The following is an 18,322-nucleotide window of genomic DNA, read 5'->3' on the forward strand; positions in this document are numbered from 1 at the left end:
ATACCTAATTTGTGTAAAATCATGTTTATAAAAGCGATTTGGAATCCTGGGTAAATAAAATCCAATAGACCATACAATTTTTTTCTGCAAAATTTGTACAAAATCTGATTAAAAAAAAAATCTCTGTAAGCCTCTGTATGAAATCAGATGCATATGGAAATTTTGTAAGGGTCCATATACTTGTATAGGTGCAATAACAGAACCATGTGCACGAGACCTAACTGTGCTGTCACAAAAAATTCCCTTATTATAGTGAGTCTGCAATGCTGCATACATTTCCCATGAATCTTCTGACTGAGGGTGGGGTAATTGATCCCTGCACCTGGTCATCAAATTATCTGAAGTAATTAGACTTAAAAATGAGTTGAGGATAGTTCATATCATGAGTTATTACTGCATTTTCACTCATTCTTAGCATTTTTGCAGCGATTTTTCAAAATTACTTATTTTTACCATGGTTTGCGCAATTGTGGTAAAATATAAACATTTTTGCCTCAATGTTGGGGAAATCATGATAAAAAAACACAAGTTGGGGGAGGGGGGGCAGGGGTGTGGGAGCTAACAGGAAGGGATCTGGTTGGTGACGATGTGGTTCGCAAGAAGTCATCTGACCCAGGCCCAAGAGTGATTTGTGAAAGTTAGACTGGTGATCACTTGAACAAATAAGAGCAGTAAAACTCATAGATGAAGCTGTGCTGGAATGAAATAAATGGAGCTATATGACTAGTGATGGTGAGTGTCTAGGTAAGTCATTGACTGTCAGGGCCATCCTCCAACAGGTGCCCTTGTACTCCTGGCAGTCCAGACTGTTCTGCATACTCCTCCCAGCAGTGATCCCACTTGTGCTTTAGTCTGACCAGGCTCCTCCCGGACTGGAGCATCTCCCTGTAGGCTGCAAATGCTGGGGTTCTCCTGAATTGCCTCTTCCTCTGTAGCTACAGGAACTGCTAGTAACCACTCCTGGCCTCTTAAGGGAACATGCACTCTTCTCTTCCCGATGATAGTTGTTGGGTGGCTTCTGCCGCTGATGGTGGATACATGCCCATTATTATAAAAAATGTCCCTAGCACTCCTGTGCCACTATTCTTCTACTCAATCCATCTATTTCCAATTTCCGGAAAATAAGAGGAGTTCACTGCAAGAAAAAGGAGAAGACCAAAGATGAAGAATATTGATTCCCACTTCATCACAGTCGGCTCCCGTCCCTTCTACACTCCTATGTTTCCATACTGTGGTGACATAACGTATGGTTTTTAATAACACATAACACGACCTTGATTTCTTCTCAGGTACAATAAGCCCCCAGGAAGCAATAGATTCAATGATATTTATGATTTTAATATCCAAAAGAAATGCACTTTTTGAAATCTGTTGTTCGGTCAAAATCAAATAATTCTTGTTGTCCAATGAATAATTTACCAAAACCTAGCAATAAAGGAAATCTTAAAAAAGGGTCGAGAAATGGAGATGAAAGCACTAATCCTCGGAGATATGTTCTGGGCAAGCAAACCACCCGAGGTCTATAGTCATACTGCATATAAAAAAGTGTCATTTTAGTGAGTTATAGCCCAAAGTGTCTGTACTGTACTCAACAACTTCCATGTACCCTCTCAGGATTTTAGGCTTTTAAAGTCATTTTAGCCTCTAAAACAAAAAAGTATTGCCCCACAAAAGTGCACAATTCCATATATTTTAGAATTTTGCCTTACATATATATTTTTTTCTGGCTCCGTGATACATTATATGATAAAATAAAGCATGCCAATGAAAAGTACAATGTTTCCCTCAAATAAGAAGCCCTAATACAAATTTGTCAATGGTAAAATAAAAAAGTTATGGGTCTCAGAATGTGAGGAGCAAAAAATGTTAGCCAACAAAAAATAAAAAATTGCTGGGTCATGAAGGTCATGGGTTAAATGGAAGTCATTGGTAGTATAGGCTTATATACTCCATTATATGATCCACAGATATAGGGGGAGATTTATCAAAACCTGTGCAAAGGAAAAGTTGTCCATTTTCTCATTGCAACCAGTCAGATCGCTTATTTATTTTGCAGAGGCCTTGTAAAAAATGAAAGAAAAGATCTGATTGGTTGCTATGGGCAACTGGGCAACTTTTCCTCGGCACAGGTTTTGATAAATCTCCTCCATTGTCTTTTATTTCTATAATTTCTTTTATTTTCTTTGTGTTTCTGATTATTAGGGTTCCAGCAGCCGTATATAGCAACATTAGAGGGCCAGTACAGTGCCAGTGTACATATAGTTTTTTCAAGTTATAAAATAAAATCAGGACATCATATTTCACATAAAGGACTCCATTTTTACATGAATGTGGTTTGGATCAGCCTCATCAAGAAAGATCTGGACTCAGAGGGCATTTCCGTTGATTAACTCTCCCTTTTTTCTTTGTCTGGCCAAGATCGCCATGAGGACTTCTTCAGGCCACAACTCAACAGTGCCACTGAAAGTAACAGTAACAGAGAGATAATGACCAAACCTGTAATAGTAGTCTGCTGTCTTTGAGCTGCTGGGTTTCCGATGTCATTGCGCTTGCCTGGGAATCTGAGTATTATTCTTATCAAAAAAATTTCTGTTAAGGCACAGGGGACATTATTACTATATTGGAGCACAGGGGACACTATAACTATATGGGGACACAGGGGACATTGGTATCTCCACCGTAGTGTGTGTGTGTGTGTGGGGGGGGGGGGGGTTGTTGGTATTGGTTGTATCAGTATTTGATGTAGATCCTGTATATGTGGCCAGGTTGTGGAGTGATTATTTGTATATTGCTAGTAAGTGCAGGACTGTATTAGGCAAAGTTTTGCTGTTGTATAAAGAAACAATTTGGGGCAAGGCTAGCATTTCAATGGGTACAGGTTTTATGATAAAAGAATATTAGAGAATATTAATGAGGAAGTGCATCTAGGTGTGGTGACACGGGGGGTGCAAGTTATACTTGTCAGGTCGTAATGCAAGGGCACCGTTATCCTATACACGGTCTGTGGTGGAGAAAGCGTCTCCTGGGCCAGGCCCAGGGGCAATTAACACACCAATGCCAGGTTACGGATAACTGACTTTTATGGAGGCAGGAGTAGATGGTACAACACTCGCAGTATGGAGCCGAGTAGAAAAAATGCAGTGTAACCCTTGGGACCCCTGTTAACTTGCTGGGACATATGGTGCTTTTCACCCATTAGATAGACTGGAAACTTGAGACTTGGAGATTAAGAGATATCCCATGCTGTCTAGGGTGCTGCAAAGGTCCAATTTCGGACACCGCCAGGGTATGGCTCACCAACTTCTGTATGGGGAACACTTGCAGAACGGCGGGGCTGATTTGATTAAAAGCTTCTCCTTAGGCTTCCCATGGAATCACCTCACACTTCTTCCACCTCCTTTCCAAACTGTAGCTCACATAGAGCTCTGCACACAGCAGTTACTAGACTCACTCACTCAACTGGGGCAGCTCCTCCCCCCCTGCACTATATACAGGGCAATTTGGGGTTCCCATTGGGTAACAGGGTCACCTGGTTACTCTGCATCTCTCTTCTTAAGGGAAAAGTACACAGATAACATAATACTGTCAATACAGCAAAGTGCATAAACAAATTAAACAATAGAACAGTGGGCCCAACACAGGAGCAGCAGGCTTGCCTAAGGAGATCCAGGACAGCCTTTGGTGCTGGGACACCACGCATTTTATTTTTTTTATAGATCCTAGTAACACCCCTCATATGAACAAATCTATTCTATTTGATTGGCTCCTCCTCTTCACAACTGGCTGCAGGAGAACACCCATTCCACAGCTCTATTTGCAAAAGGAGACATAAAACATTAAGCCCCATCCCGGCTACACCTCAGGGTACATTCACACTATGGAATGTCCATTGATAACTACACTACAGATAAATAAAACAACAGCAAGCAATGCAAAAAAGAAACAAGCAGTTTGAGAAAACACACAATACATGTATATGCCATTTTAGGGCCAGATCCATGTATACCTATCCCAGCGCACATTTCACTGTTGGGCGCTTCATCAGAGGGGCATGAAAATTGTGCAGTGTGCACAGTGCAGCAGGATCCCATTGAAGACAAAAGGATCCTGCACACAGACAGTGTGTGCCGCTTATCTCCTGAATACTTTTTTTTTCTTTCAAGGTTTAGTGTCACTTTAATGCTTTGTCAGGCAAAAAGTTCCAGATAATATCTTTGTCTCTGGGTTAAAAATTACCATTTCCATCAAATGGCAAACTGGTGCAGAACTCATAAAAGTCATATGGGGGAATTTATTATTCTCTGTACCAGCGCAGAGTGCCAAAATTGCGCAGATTTTTTCTTCTTCTTTTAGAAAACCCATCTTTGTGCAAAAATGTTGTGCAAACTCCAACTTTACGCAAAAAAATAAATAAATTGAATGTAGCCTGAGCAAAAAAATTGCACAATATTCCCACTCTGTGCTAATGCAGGGAATCTTATATCCCTATCATAGTTTTCTGTTTACAGGACATGTCCTAAAAACGACTTTTATAAGATATCAAAGGACTTGGAGGCTTCTGTAACTCATCCATTATACCAGCGATCGACTACAAGAGAAGCCTTTATTTCACTGATTGTGGAGTACTATGTAAATGGTACTTGGGAGATTTCTGAGTGATTTCTAAAGTTGAAAAAATAATTTCGATCCTAATGAAAACATTTCTGCTTCTACTGAAATTACAGAAATATTGTTCCAATAAAAGCAGAATATTAGATTGTTTGTGCGGCCACATGTACAGATGCGTCCACCATTAACTTTCTTTGGTTAAAGAATTTATCTGGTGCAGGACACCTTATCCCCATCCAAAGGATAGGAGATAATTGTCGGATCGCAGGGGTCCAACTGCTGGGACCCCCCGCGATCTCCTGCATAGCGCCTCGCTAGGGCTGGGCGGTATGGCCAAATATGTGTATCGCGGTATTTTTGTAACTTACGGGGTTCCACGGTATATAACGGTATCCCCCCCAAAAAAATTATTAGCCCAGCGCTGTGCTGTTCCCATCGGGGTACTACTCACGTCACCCGCAAGCGCTGCTCTCCTCATCCTCCTGTTTGTTGCTGCCGCCGGCGCTGACACACTCTATACTGTATCCCTATGCCCGGGCTGCAAAAGGTAAACAAAAATAAACTTTAACGCATGTTCCTACATTGGCCTTACGCTCTTCCTGGGGATGGGAACGCCGGAAAGCCGTCAGCCTATCACCAGCCGCAGCGATGTTATGCCTCGGCCGGTGATAGGCTGAGCCCACTGTCATGTAAGAAGCCAGCTTCTTACATAGCAGTGGGCTCAGCCTATCACCGGCCGAGGCGGAACATCGCTGCGGCTGGTGATAGGCTGAAGGCTCTCCGACGTTCCATTCCCTAGGAAGCTGATCCGGACCGACGGGGAAGGTGAGTTAAAGTTTATTTTGTTTACCTTTTGTAGCCCGGGCATAGGGATACAGTATAGAGCAGTGGTCTGCAACCTGCGGGCCTACAGATGTTGCAAAACTACAATTCCCAGCATGCCCGGACAGCCAACGGCTGTCCGGGCATGCTGGGAGTTGAAGTTTTGCAACATCTGGAGGTTGAAGACCACTGGTATAGAGTGTCAGCGCCGGCGGCCACAACAACCAGGAGGACAAGGAGGGTAGCGCTTTCAGGTGACATATGTGAGTAGTACCCCCGATGGGGACAGCGCAGCGCTGGGCTAATAATTGGGGGGGGGGGGGGGGGACGACGATGGAGAACCGCACTCGCGGGTCACATATGATTAGTTCCCGGATGGGGAAGCGCTGGGCTGATAATTCATTCATTCCCGAGGGGGAGGGGCCAAACCGGTATTGTGGTATGGGTTAAAATTGATATCGTGCAGCACAAAAATTTCTGTATTCGGTATGAACCGGGATACTGCCCAGCCCTACGCTTCGCTCTCCTAGTGCACGTGGTGATTTCGGCTCTGTGCAAGGAGACTGTCGTCCCCTACTTGAAGCGGGGGACAACATACTCCCTTCAAGTATCTCTATGGGACAGGCCGAGATACAGAAATAGTGTGTCTTCACCTTTCCCATGTGTGTTTTTCACAACTTCCTGCCATTGCCGACACAGCTCCTTCCCTGCAGAAAACTGGGGTGCCATGTAGGAGATCACAGGGGGTACCAGTTGTCCTGCACCACATAAATACTTCAGGGAAGCCAATTCTTCAATATAAAATTTCAGTACAACATGGCAAAATGCTACCAAAAGGCTGCAATGCACAAAACATCCACTTGGTGGCCACAAACAAAAACATGTCGCTTATACTGTACTCCAATCGGAAAGTTTGGTACGGCCTTGTGCTACAATTAAAATGTAAATGACAAAGTGAAAACAGAATGCTAGAAATGTTTGCTAGTTTATTGAAATAATAAAAAAAAAAATATTGTATTTACATAAGCACCCCCTCCAGGGATGAGGCCACAAGGTTTCCACACCTGCGTTCGTGGACTTTTTGCCATTTTTCCTCTCAAGCTCTGTCAGGTTTGATGGGGACCATCGACAGACGCCATTTTTAGGTCTTTCCAGAGATGTTCAATACGGTCAGGGCTCTGGCTGGGCCACTCAAGGACATTCACAGAGTTGTCCCTGAGCCGCTTCTGTGTTGTCTTAGCTGTGTACTAAGGGCAGTGTTTCCCAACCAGGGTGCCTCCAGCTGTTGCACAACTAGTTTTGCAACAGCTGTAGGCACCCTGATTGGGAAACACGGACTTGGGGTCATTGTCTTGTTACAAGGTAAATCTTCCGTCCAGTCTGAGGTCCAGAGCGCTTTAGATCAGGTTTCATTAAGAATATTTCTCTACTTTGCTCCATTTAGCTTTCCTTTAAAGGGGTATTCCAGGAAAAAACGTTTATATATATATCAACTGGCTCCAGAAAGTTAAACAGATTTGTAAATTACTTCTATTAAAAAATCTTAATCCTTTCAGTACTTACTTACTTTCAGCTTCTGAAGTTAAGGTTGTTCTTTTCTGTCTAAATCCTCTCTGATGACACATGTCTCGGGAAACGCCCAGTTTAGAAGAGGTTTACTATGGGGATTTGCTTCTAAACTGGGCGTTTCCCGAGACAGGTGTCATCAGAGAGGATTTAGACAGAAAAGAACAACCTTAACTTCAGAAGCTCATAAGTACTGAAAGGATTAAGATTTTTTTATAGAAGTAATTTACAAATCTGTTTAACTTTCTGGAGCCAGTTGATATATTAAAAAAAGTTTTTTCCTGGAATACCCCTTTAACCCTGACCAGTCTCCCTGTCACAGGCGCTGAAAAACAATCCTACAGCATGATGGTGCCCCTGCCATGCTTCACTGTAGGGATGGTATTGGGCAGGAAAAGCAGTCTCTGGTTTCTAGACATGATTCTTAGACTTGAGACCAAAAAGTTCAATCTTGGTTTCCTCAGACCAAAGAATGTTGTTTCTCACAGTTACTGAGGAGAGGCTTCTCTCTGGTCAGAGAAGAATGACCATTGGGTTCTTGATCACTTCTCTTACCAATGCCCTTCTCCCTTGATGAATTAGTTTTGGTGTGAAGGAAATTTTTATGAAGAGTTTTGATTGTTCCAAACTTCTTCCATGTAAGAATTATGGAGGCCACTGTGCTCCTGGGAACTTTCAGTGCAGCAGAAATGTCTTTGTCCCCTTCTCCAGATCTATGCCTCCAAACAATTCTTTCTCTGAGCTTTACAGGCAGTACTTTCCATCTTATGGCTTGTTTTTTGCTCTGATATGCAATGTCAGCAGTAAGATCATATATATATATATATATATATATATATATATATATATATAGACTTTGATAAGCAATTCCTTACTAAACACACATTTTTGGGCATAATGTTCTTGCAGAACAATATTTAGTTTTTTAATGGCACTATTTAACGTACTATTGAAAGAATTAAGAAGCGTTCAAAAAATATTTTTGGTATAGAATGAAAAAATAACCTTTGTTCCACCACTTCCTATACCTCCTGTATACTGCTTCATACAGATGAGAGAGCCGTGGCAGGATTCTGGAGATCACAGATGGTCATAGCGGTCGAACCCCCCTTCACGATTAGATGCTTTTCACCTAGCGTGTTGATAGGGGAAAATTTATTTTTTGAGGGTTAACTCTTGATGGATGCATCAGCTGGCTACTGGAGCCCATTGCAAGTATTATTGCTACCAAGGCTGCAGTTATTTCGATATAGGAAATGGCAGGGATAAAAGTTTTATCCGTGAGAACTTGGACATCCTAATACTAAATAGTAGCAGAGTGAGCAATTTCTAGTATCGCTTCCCCGATCCAAAACATATGGAGCTGTTCAGTCCTCTGATTATAGGACAAAATTGTGGTTTCTCTCAAATGTCCATGTACTGCCGCTGACCTCAGAGTATAATCCATCTGTACACATGGAGATATTTTGTGGTTTCCCAAATATCATCTGGGCAAACACTGTCAGTTTTGGTCATCCTGTTTTTTCCATTAGATCTTTTTATTTTTTGTAATTTCTTTACTTTATCTGATTCACTTAATCCATTGAGAAAATTGTGCTTCTTGCGATGCCATTCATCTTTCCCGGGTCACCTCTGTCACAAATTGTTCCAGTTTGCAATCTGTTCCGTGTGGAGAAGAAGGTGTTCTCTCATTCTCATAAATGAAAGTAATAAGGAGATTGGTTGGGCAGCAAATGGCTATTTTTTATCTCACTGATATGATGATCTTTAAGGGGCCACCTAAAGGTAGTTTGCCCCCTGTAGGTAGAACCCCTTGTAAGTAGTTTTCCCCCTGTAGGTAGGACCTGCCTGTAGTTAGTTTTCCTTAGTTTTCCCCTGTAGGTAGCTTGCTCCCTGTAGGTAGGACTTGCCTGTAGGTAGTTTTCCCCTGTAGGTAGCTTTCCCTCTGTAGGTAGTTTGCTTCCCTGTAGGTAGGACCTGCCTGTAGGTAGTTTTCTCCCCTGTAGGGGGGGGGGGGGATACAGAAAAATCTGAATTCCCAGCCACTGGCAGGGGATTCAGATCACCATTGCAACTACTAACCATGACCATAGCAAAACCCCACCCTCAGCAGCCGTCGTCCCCCATTGAATTCACCCCCAGCCCCACTTCCCCCATTACCCTGGGACCCCCACCCCGGTGCCCTCAGGTGGCACTGCGATGGCACAGGCCATCTGCTTCCTCTGGCATTGCAGTGGCTGATGGGAGCAGATGTGCCGACGTGCCCCGTGCAGGCCCTGCATCTGATCCTAGCCCCTAAGGTTCCCCTGTCTGCAGTTGCTGGCATACTTAGTTGCGGGGGAAGGAGTCAGTGTGGCCTAGCTATGAGCGCAGCCTCTGGGCTGTATCCCGAGACCTGATCTGCGGCGCTGATTTCCACTTTTGCGGATGCAAATGAGAGGGCCAAGGACGATGTGTGTGTGTGTATGGGAGATGGTGAGAATGTATGATGTGTGTATATGTGTGTAAAACTCGGCCACACAGGCTGCTGAGATGATACGAGGCACAGGTAGGATATAGCAACTCGTAGTCAGGATAGCAGAAGGTCAGGGCAGGCGGCACAGATGCGTAGTCAGGGATGTAGCAGGAGGTCAGAATGCAGACGGCAAATGAGCAAGGTCAGGTCACAGAACTAAGGGTTAGAAACACGGCAAGGCAATTCCGAACTCCGGCAAGCGTGCCCTATGGGGACAGGGACACGCGCACCAGAGCAGAGAGACAGAGGAGGAGGCAGAAGGAGCACTAGGTGAGTGACGGGCTGGGATTCGCATGTGGAAACGTCCCGCGATGTGAATCCCAGCCCCGCCAGCAGCAGGGGTAAACGGGGCCATGCGCTCACGGCCAGCGTGTGCGGTCGAAGCGCGGAACACAACAATGTGTGATGTGTGTATGTAGGATGTGTGCATGTATGTATGTATGATGTGTGTGTAGGATGTGTGTGTTTGTATGACAATATACATCCCGGCTATTCAATGTTTGTATTATGTGTGTATGTATGATAGATGTGTGTATGTGTGGAAGAAGGTCTGAGATGCAGGGCATATGGAATTACCTTAGGGGCAGACGGCATTAACCCTTTGTATTTGTGACGTCAGGGCGTGGTTAATCCTCAGTACCACCCGAAGGTATACCGCTGGATCCTGGGCTAGGCACGGGGGCAATAATGATTTTGACGCCAAGTTACAGACAATGGTAGCTTTCCTGAGTGACAGATGGTACAATCTATACAGTTCAGCCAGGCCCACGGAGGTGACCAGTGACTTCAGAGACCTTAAGGGCTTGCTGCTACTTGCAGTAGATTTTGACAATTCTCTGACTTGACAATAGATGACTGTGACTGAAAATGCTGTGGTTGTAGCTTACTTGTAGAATTGTGGCTGCTGGACTGAATTGAGGCCTCCTATGGACTCCAGACACACTCTAAAACTTGACTGCACTGCAACTCAGCAGAGAGAGAGAGAGAAGAGACTTCTCCCAGGGCTTTTATAGGGGAGATTCTGGTGGGGTCCCATAGATCACCCTTAAGTCACATGGTCACTGATAACTCCTGGGTTACACTCACAAGACAACTGGTGATCACATGTTAACCTCTCTTTCTATATTCACTATACAGTATAACACATGGAAAACAATATGTACATAAGGGGACAGGTGTAAGGGGACCCAGGGGACACTGTAATGGGGCTGCCTGACCGGGCAGCAAGGGTACGGGGCACAACTCCTGTACTGGGCCACCACAAACTCCCCCTCAGCCGTCACAGCCGTCCTTGGCACCCAGTCCTGGAGGGCGGACAACTGGAGGTGGCCACTGGGGCATGGTGATGAGAGTTCCTGGGGCATTATTGTTGAATGTCCTTCACAGGTCTGAACATGAAAACATAACTGGGGATGAGTCTATGTAGCCCTTTGTGAAAATGTCCATACATGCTCCATGTGATAATGGGACATAAACATGTGTTTATTACCCTTGTAACTGCATTCTTAAGACAATTAAACATACTTAAACACATTTGTTGTGGATTGGGCTGCTACTCCTCCCCAGAACTCTATACACGTTTTACACCATACAACAATGTTACCTTTGTATACAGCAACTCTGTCTCTATACATGCTTTATTTATATCTCAGGGGAACCCTCTGGCCAGTAGAGCTCCCCGCACACGTGGACAGGACAAGACAATTGTGGACTGACAATATACATCCTGGCTAAAGTCCTAACTAGCTACTACATGTGACCAGTCTATATCCAAGCTCTATGTACATCACTAAATTAGTTATGTGTGAATTGACTAGATTGGACTATATGTTGTACAACTTTATACATTGTACTGCAACTTATTGTTTGTACCTAGCTGGTATTTGTCCCTGCGTCAACCTTTGCGATCTGCGCAACACCACCTCTGGAGAATCTGGAACTCTTGAGGTTTCTGGAGCTCTTGGGACTTCTGGCGTTGCAGCTTGCTCTTCCTCAGCGAACTCAGGAGCTGATATTCGTTCAAGAATGGCTGGATCCAGAGTTGCTGGCAGCTGTGCTAGAGAGGCTGGAGACAGGGTTGGCATCCTGGAGGCTGGTGTATAGCCAGAGCCAACAGTGACAAGACTGGGACTGGCGTGGAGACTAGTGTGGGTTGAACCAGCCCCGGGGTTGGTGAGATACAGAAGATCGCAGGCTGATTTGGAGAAAACATGGGCAAATCGATAGATGATTGTGATTAGAATAATGATCCACCATGGTGAAAACATAAGTATACCTGGACCGGGTTGGAGACAATTTGACATGGTCTAGCGCAACCAACTGGTTGGGCCTTTCACTCTGGATGGAATGGAGTCCTTGCTTACATTCTTTGTGACGTTACAGACAGCACATTCACTGCACTGTTTCTCATTGTCACTCCACATTCCGATCCAATAGAATCTTCGCCTGACAGTAGCTTCAATCTTGTGGACTCCAAAGTGTCCTGGCTGATCATGATATGCGTTGAGGACCATAAATCTTATCTTAGGGGAACCAGAATCTGATTGAGTCGATCACCATATACCGGATCCAAAGAATTTCGGTACAATAGTCCTTTGTGTACAAACAGTTGCTTCCTCTGACGCAACAGACGTTTCAGCTCATAATCACAGTGGGCCCGGTGTAGATGGGTTGGTACCTTTTTTGCCAGAAGGTAGTCCAACAGATCCCCCATGACCCGACTTTCATCTTGAAGGGTCTTCACTGTCCATCAGTGCGGTCACCACATTCTGGTTCACAAACCGTTGATAAAATGGGGCATCTCCACGTCTTCCCACAGGTCTTCGACAGGTGGCTCTTCGCCGGGGGTCATTCGAGATGCATTGGTATTAACGTTTGACTTGCTGCTTCTGTACTTGATAGTGAAGCTGTGATGGGCCAATCTTGAACCCCTTGCTTTTCAATGGCACCCAACTTGGCAGTGTTCAGGTGGGCTAATGGGTTATTATCCGTGTAGACAGTGAATGGTGTGGCGGCCAAATAGTCTTTAAACTTTTCGGTCACTGCCCAGACCAGGGCAAGAAGTTCCAACTTGAATGAGCTGTAATTAGCATTGTTCTTCCCTGCTCCTTGCAGGTTACTTGCTCTTGTCCACCCTGGACCTGGGATAGGACGGCTCCCAGACCTTCAAAACTGTCATCAGTGTATAGCTGAAATGGCTGACTGTAGTCTGGAAACACCAGGATGATTGGTTCTGTCAACAAATGTTTAAGAGCTCAGAAAGCTGTCTCTTGCTCTTTGGCCCATTCAATTGGTAGTCTTCCAGATTGTGAGGGGTTCTGCAATCTGGGCGAAGTGTGGGATGAAGTGGCGGTAGTAGCCGTCAAATCCCAGGAAGCTCCTGACATCTTTCACCTTGCGCAGGGTTGGCCAGTTCTTGACAACTTCCCCCTTTTCAGGATTGGTCTGGACTCCCTCTGCGTTGAGAACATGACCCAAGTATCAAAGCAATGGACTTGAGGTTTGAGCAAATGACACTTTGACCGTATATTCTTCAATCCATGCTTGATTAGGACTTGAAGGACGTCTGACAGATGGCTGAGGTGTTCCTGGTAGGACTTGGAATACACAATGACATCGTCGAGGTATAATAGGACACTTTGAAAATTCAGATGGCCCAGACACCTTTCCATCAGATGCTGGAACGTAGCAGGGGCATTGCACAGCCCAAACAACATACTTTTAAACTCGAACAGTCCCAGGGGTGTCACGAAGGTGGTCTTTTCCTGGTCCTCCACAGCCATGAGCACTTTCCAGTATCCGCTGGTTAAGTCCAGGGTGGAGAAATAAGCAACAGTCCCGAGGGCTGTGAGTGAGTCTTTGATCCTTGGCAAAGGATAAACGTCTTTATGTGTAACATTGTTCAGTTTCCTGTAGTCAACACAGAAGGGGATGGTGCCGTCTTTCTTCTTGACCTGGACAAGTGGCCCTGCCCAGGTGCTTTGATTTTCTTGGATCACGTCTGCCTCTTTCATGTCGGCCAGCATCTTCTTGACAGTCTGATACATGCCTGGCATGACCGGACAGTGTCTTTCCTTGATAAGTGGGCTGCCACCTGTGAGGATTCGGTGTTGGATCATTGAAGTTTTCCTAAGTCTGTGGGGTGCTTGCTGAAAACCTCATGGTACCTCTTGGTAACATTGATGATCGTTTCCAACCTGGAGTTGCGCCCACCAGGGCTCTGGAGGGCTCACACTGGATCCTTTGGCCACTTGAGCTGCATGCTGTCGGGCCACCAGATGCTCTGTCACAATGTCCTTCAACTCTAGGAGGTACTACTGAGCTACCGGAGTGTATTTTTTTTAAACAGTAGCAGAATCAGACAAGTTTACTAATCACACCGTGACAGTGACAAGGCTTCTCGCAGCTTGGACAAGAGGATGATTCTAGTTGCATAGGTTCTAGCAGGGCCTAATGGTCCCTATTCTTGACTCCGGGACATGCACGACACCAGATAATAGTCTCTGTGTTGGGTTGTAAGCTCACCGACCTGATGTCTTAAACTCGTACTCTGCAGATTTCACCTTGCTTGTAGGCAAGCTTCTGCTTCGCCTGTAGAATTCTCAAGTGGTGCTGCGCAGCCCGCTGGCCTGAAGGGGACATATGGGGAAGAGAGGCATGCAAGGCTTGAAAAAACTATTTTTCATAATATTCATTCCCAATATAAACTCACCAGACCCCTTATCTGTCACATTAGTTACAATTACTCACTGCCCAGTACCGTAAGTACATGCTTTCCCAACATAATAGTTGGCTCCCAGTATCCATGTCTGGGGATTGGTTGCTCATTTCCTGCTACTACCCTGAAATTGACATCATCAGGCTCACACAATAAACTAGCATCCCAATGCTAATAAAAAACACTTTTAGGTATGGTAGACACTTGTGATGTATATATGTATGTATGATGTGTGTATGCATTATTATGTGTGTATGTATGATGTATTTGTATGATATGTGTGTATGTATGTTTGATACAAGTATGTATGTATTATGTGTGTATGTATGATAGCTACAGTGGGGCAAAAAAGTATTTAGTCAGCCACCAATTGTGCAAGTTCTCCCACTTTAAAAGATGAGAGAGGCCTTTAATTAGCATCATAGGTATACCTCAACTAAGAAAGACATAATGAAGGGAAAAAAAATCCATAAAATCACATAATCTGATTTTTAAAGAATTTATTTGCAAATTATGGTAGAAAAAAAGTATTAGGTCGCCTACAAACAAGCACGATTTCCGGCTCTCACAGACCTGTAACTTCTTCTTTAAGAGTCTCCTCTGTCCTCCACTCTTTACCTGTATTAATGGCTTTTGTTTGAACTTGTTATCAGTATAAAAGACACCTGTCCACAATCTCAAACAGTCACACTCCAGACTCCACTATGGCCGAGACCAAAGAGCTGTCGAAGGACACCAGAAAGAAAATTGTAGAGCTGCACTAGGCTGGGAAGACTGATACTGCAAAAGGCAAGCAACTTGGTGTGAAGAAATCAACTGTGGGAGCAATTATTAGAAAATGGAAGACATACAAGACCACTGATAATCTCCCTCGATCTGGGGCTCCACGAAAGATATCACCCCATGGTGTCAAAATGATCACAAGTGGAAAAAAAAAAAAGACTGAAATGCCACAATGCATGCACACTCAATACACAATTTAATGCAAAAAATACAAGTTTATTAACACCATGTATGTATATAAAAAAAAAGACACAATAAAAACATTAAAAAGGCTACATGGAGCCACACTACAACAGTGGGACCTGTAAAGATAACCTTTGGACATGGATGAAACATACAGGGACCCCCTGACCATGCAAAGTGGCCTATCAATAGAAAATACAATGTATTTACCAATATCAAACATGCACCTTGACACAATAGCAGCATAAATGACAAAGAATAAAGTGCATAATGTGCAATGCACAACTGCAAAAAGGCAATGTGTATGAAAATAGATGAAACAAAAAATTATATGCTTTAATACAATGTGTATACCAATATCAAACACACACCTTAACACAATAGAAGCATAAATGACAATGAATAAAGTGCATAATAGGCAATGCAAAACTGCAAGAAGGCAGTGTGTATGAAAATGGATACAACAAAAAATGATATGCTATAAAAGAGATCACCACAATATGCAGGCCACAGACGGAGGAAAGGAGGGACAGTAACCCAGTCAGCTCATGTTCACAGGAACAAACCCCACACGTTCCGTCACCAGATGTGACTTCCTCAGGGGACATAATGAGAAAAAAAATCCATAAAATCACATTGTCTGATTCTTAAAGAATTTATTTGCAAATTATAGTGGAAAATAAGTATTTGGTCACCTACAAACAAGCAAGATTTCTGGCTCTCTCAGAGCTGTACCTTCTTCTTTAAGAGTCCCCTCTGTCCTCCACTCGTTACCTGTATTAATGATACCTGTTTGAACTTGTTATCAGTATAAAAGACACCTGTCCACAACCTCAAACAGTCACACTCCAAACTCCACTATGGTCAAGACCAAAGAGCTGTCGAAGGACACCAGAAACAAAATTGGAGAGCTGCACTAGGCTGGGAAGACTGAATCTGCAATAGGTAAACAACTTGGTGTGAAGAAATCAACTGTGGGAGCAATTATTAGAAAATGGAAGATATACAAGACCACTAATAATTTCCCTCGATCTGGGGCTCCACGCAAGATCTCACCCCATGGTGTCAAAATGATCACAAGAACGGTGAGCAAAAATCCCAGAACTGAGGGGAGTGGCTTGCCATGGCTGAGTGAGGACGCATGTAGCTGGAGCTCCGATCCTGCACTCGCCATTATTGGTGTACCTGGCCTAAAATATGGGGAGAACTTACAGGAAGCACAAGAAGGGGGCCCTCACTTGTCCCCCCTCTCCTCAGAAGGACTTAGGAGTTTATTTCTTGGGCTCCCAGCCCTGCCGGAGCGCATCTTTACCTCCTGGCAATATGGCCGCCGGCTCCTCCATGTCTCCGGGCACTGCCACTGCTCCGCTGGTCTCGGCTTCTCCGCAGGCTCCGACACCTGTCTCCTCCAAGCCAGCGGGATCGGCTGCTGCATCCCCGCTGCCACAGGGATCAGTCTCCTCTGCTGCTTGGCAGTCTCCTGTGAAGACCCTGCTGACCGGAGCCTCTCAAAATGGCAGCGTCGGGCTGTCAGCCCGCGCTTCTCCTGCTGGGGAGGCCTGCCCTCCTACTTCAGTGCTGGCACCTCACGGCACTCAGGTAAGCACAGTGCTTACCTCCACTGGCCCCCAAGATGTAATGTCCGCACATGCTGAGCCCTCTGGCCGGATGGACCAGGCCCCTACTCACCTGTGCTCCTCTCCAACAGACAGCAGGCGGGCCTGTCAGCCCTCATCTCCTGACATCCCCATGGCTCCCAAATAACCCACAGCCCTGCTGGAGGCTGTTCATGGCAGCAATCATGCTGTGGAGCTGTGGACCCCTGAAGAGTGGCCCTACATCTCCCAGTGCACCCCTCCTCCTGTGCTGGCTTTCTACAACGTGCCCAGTCCCCTGCCACCACAGTACAAAGGGACTGCTGCCTCTCCCTCATGGTCCTCGGGCTCTCCATGGGATTCCCCCTCCCATCTCCCCTCCCCCATGGACCATTTGCTACCCATGCCTGATGCTACCCAGGGGCGAAACACTGTGAGGAGCTGACCCCTCATACTCCATCTCCAGTCTGAGGTGTACCCCCTCCATCTTTGGGGTTTCTGCTTCTGGACATGTTGCTACCCATACTACACAGGCCCTGACAGGGCTGCCCCCCTCCCCATCTCCGGGACACTCTCAACCATCTCTTATTGATTGTCCTGTTACTCTGGCTGATCTATGCTCATTGGTGGCTTCACTCCCCACAAAAGATGACCTCTCTTCTTTGGCTAAACAATTGGTAGCGGAGTTCAAGGAAGAATTTGTTCAACTTCGCCAGGACTTTTCTGCACTGTCCACTAGGGTGGTGGCGGTGGAGGCCGCGCAAGAATCCTCCTCTTCTTCTATTCAAGCCTTGCAAGATTTTGTGAGGCAAATAGTGACCAGCTCCTCACCCTGCAACAGCATCTCGACGACGTTGAGAACCGTAACAGATGAAACAATATTCGCCTGCGTGGGTTACCTTAAGCAGTAAGCCCGGATTAGCTGTACCCTGCCCTGTTGACCATCTTCAATGATCTTCTGGAACATGCACCTGACACTCACATTGAAATGGATAGGGCACACAGGGCCCTCAGACCTCTTAGTCCTGATGATCAACATCCCAGGGATGTTATATGCCAGGTGCACTTTTATGCCATCAAAAAAGACATCCTTCATGCAGTGCGGGCCCGCAGGTGCATTTTCTACAGAGATGTTCAAGTCCAGCTGTTCCTGGACTTATCCCATCACGCTCTGGCCCAGAGAGCTGCTCTCAAACCCATCCTTGAAGCCTTAAGGGAGCATGACCTCCCCTGCCGGTGGGGGTCCCATTTCCCCTTTCAGTCCGCAAAAACATGAGGATCTTCACTGTGTGCTCTCCTGAGGATCTGCTGGGATTCTCACGGGACCTGGACTTATCTTCCATCACTCTGCCTGATTGGCCCCAACTGACTTCTGGTGCCCCAAAACGCCCTATGATTAGGTCCCCTCAACAGCCCAACAAGCTATGCTGCTCTATCCAGCCCCCTCAGAGTGGTCACTGGCAATGGCTGATCCCCCGTTGGGAATCTGTCCCCTCAGGGTCCAAGAATAGACCCCCCCTCGGCCACCTTATT

General features: G+C 45.3%; 1 long non-coding RNA gene across 1 annotated transcript in view; it reads right to left on the reverse strand.

Annotated features, from left to right (window-relative positions):
- Positions 1 to 568: 568 nt before the first annotated feature.
- Positions 569 to 18,322, reverse strand: part of LOC130358399 (uncharacterized) — a 61,961-nt gene continuing 44,207 nt past the window's right edge. Inside the window, exon 4 of the long non-coding RNA XR_008889507.1 lies at positions 569 to 1,135. This is a non-coding gene — a long non-coding RNA (uncharacterized LOC130358399). The remainder of the gene's footprint in view (positions 1,136 to 18,322) is intronic.

The sequence above is a fragment of the Hyla sarda genome, chromosome 2 (genome assembly GCF_029499605.1).
Source record: "Hyla sarda isolate aHylSar1 chromosome 2, aHylSar1.hap1, whole genome shotgun sequence".
In the NCBI taxonomy this organism is placed as follows: domain Eukaryota; kingdom Metazoa; phylum Chordata; class Amphibia; order Anura; family Hylidae; genus Hyla; species Hyla sarda.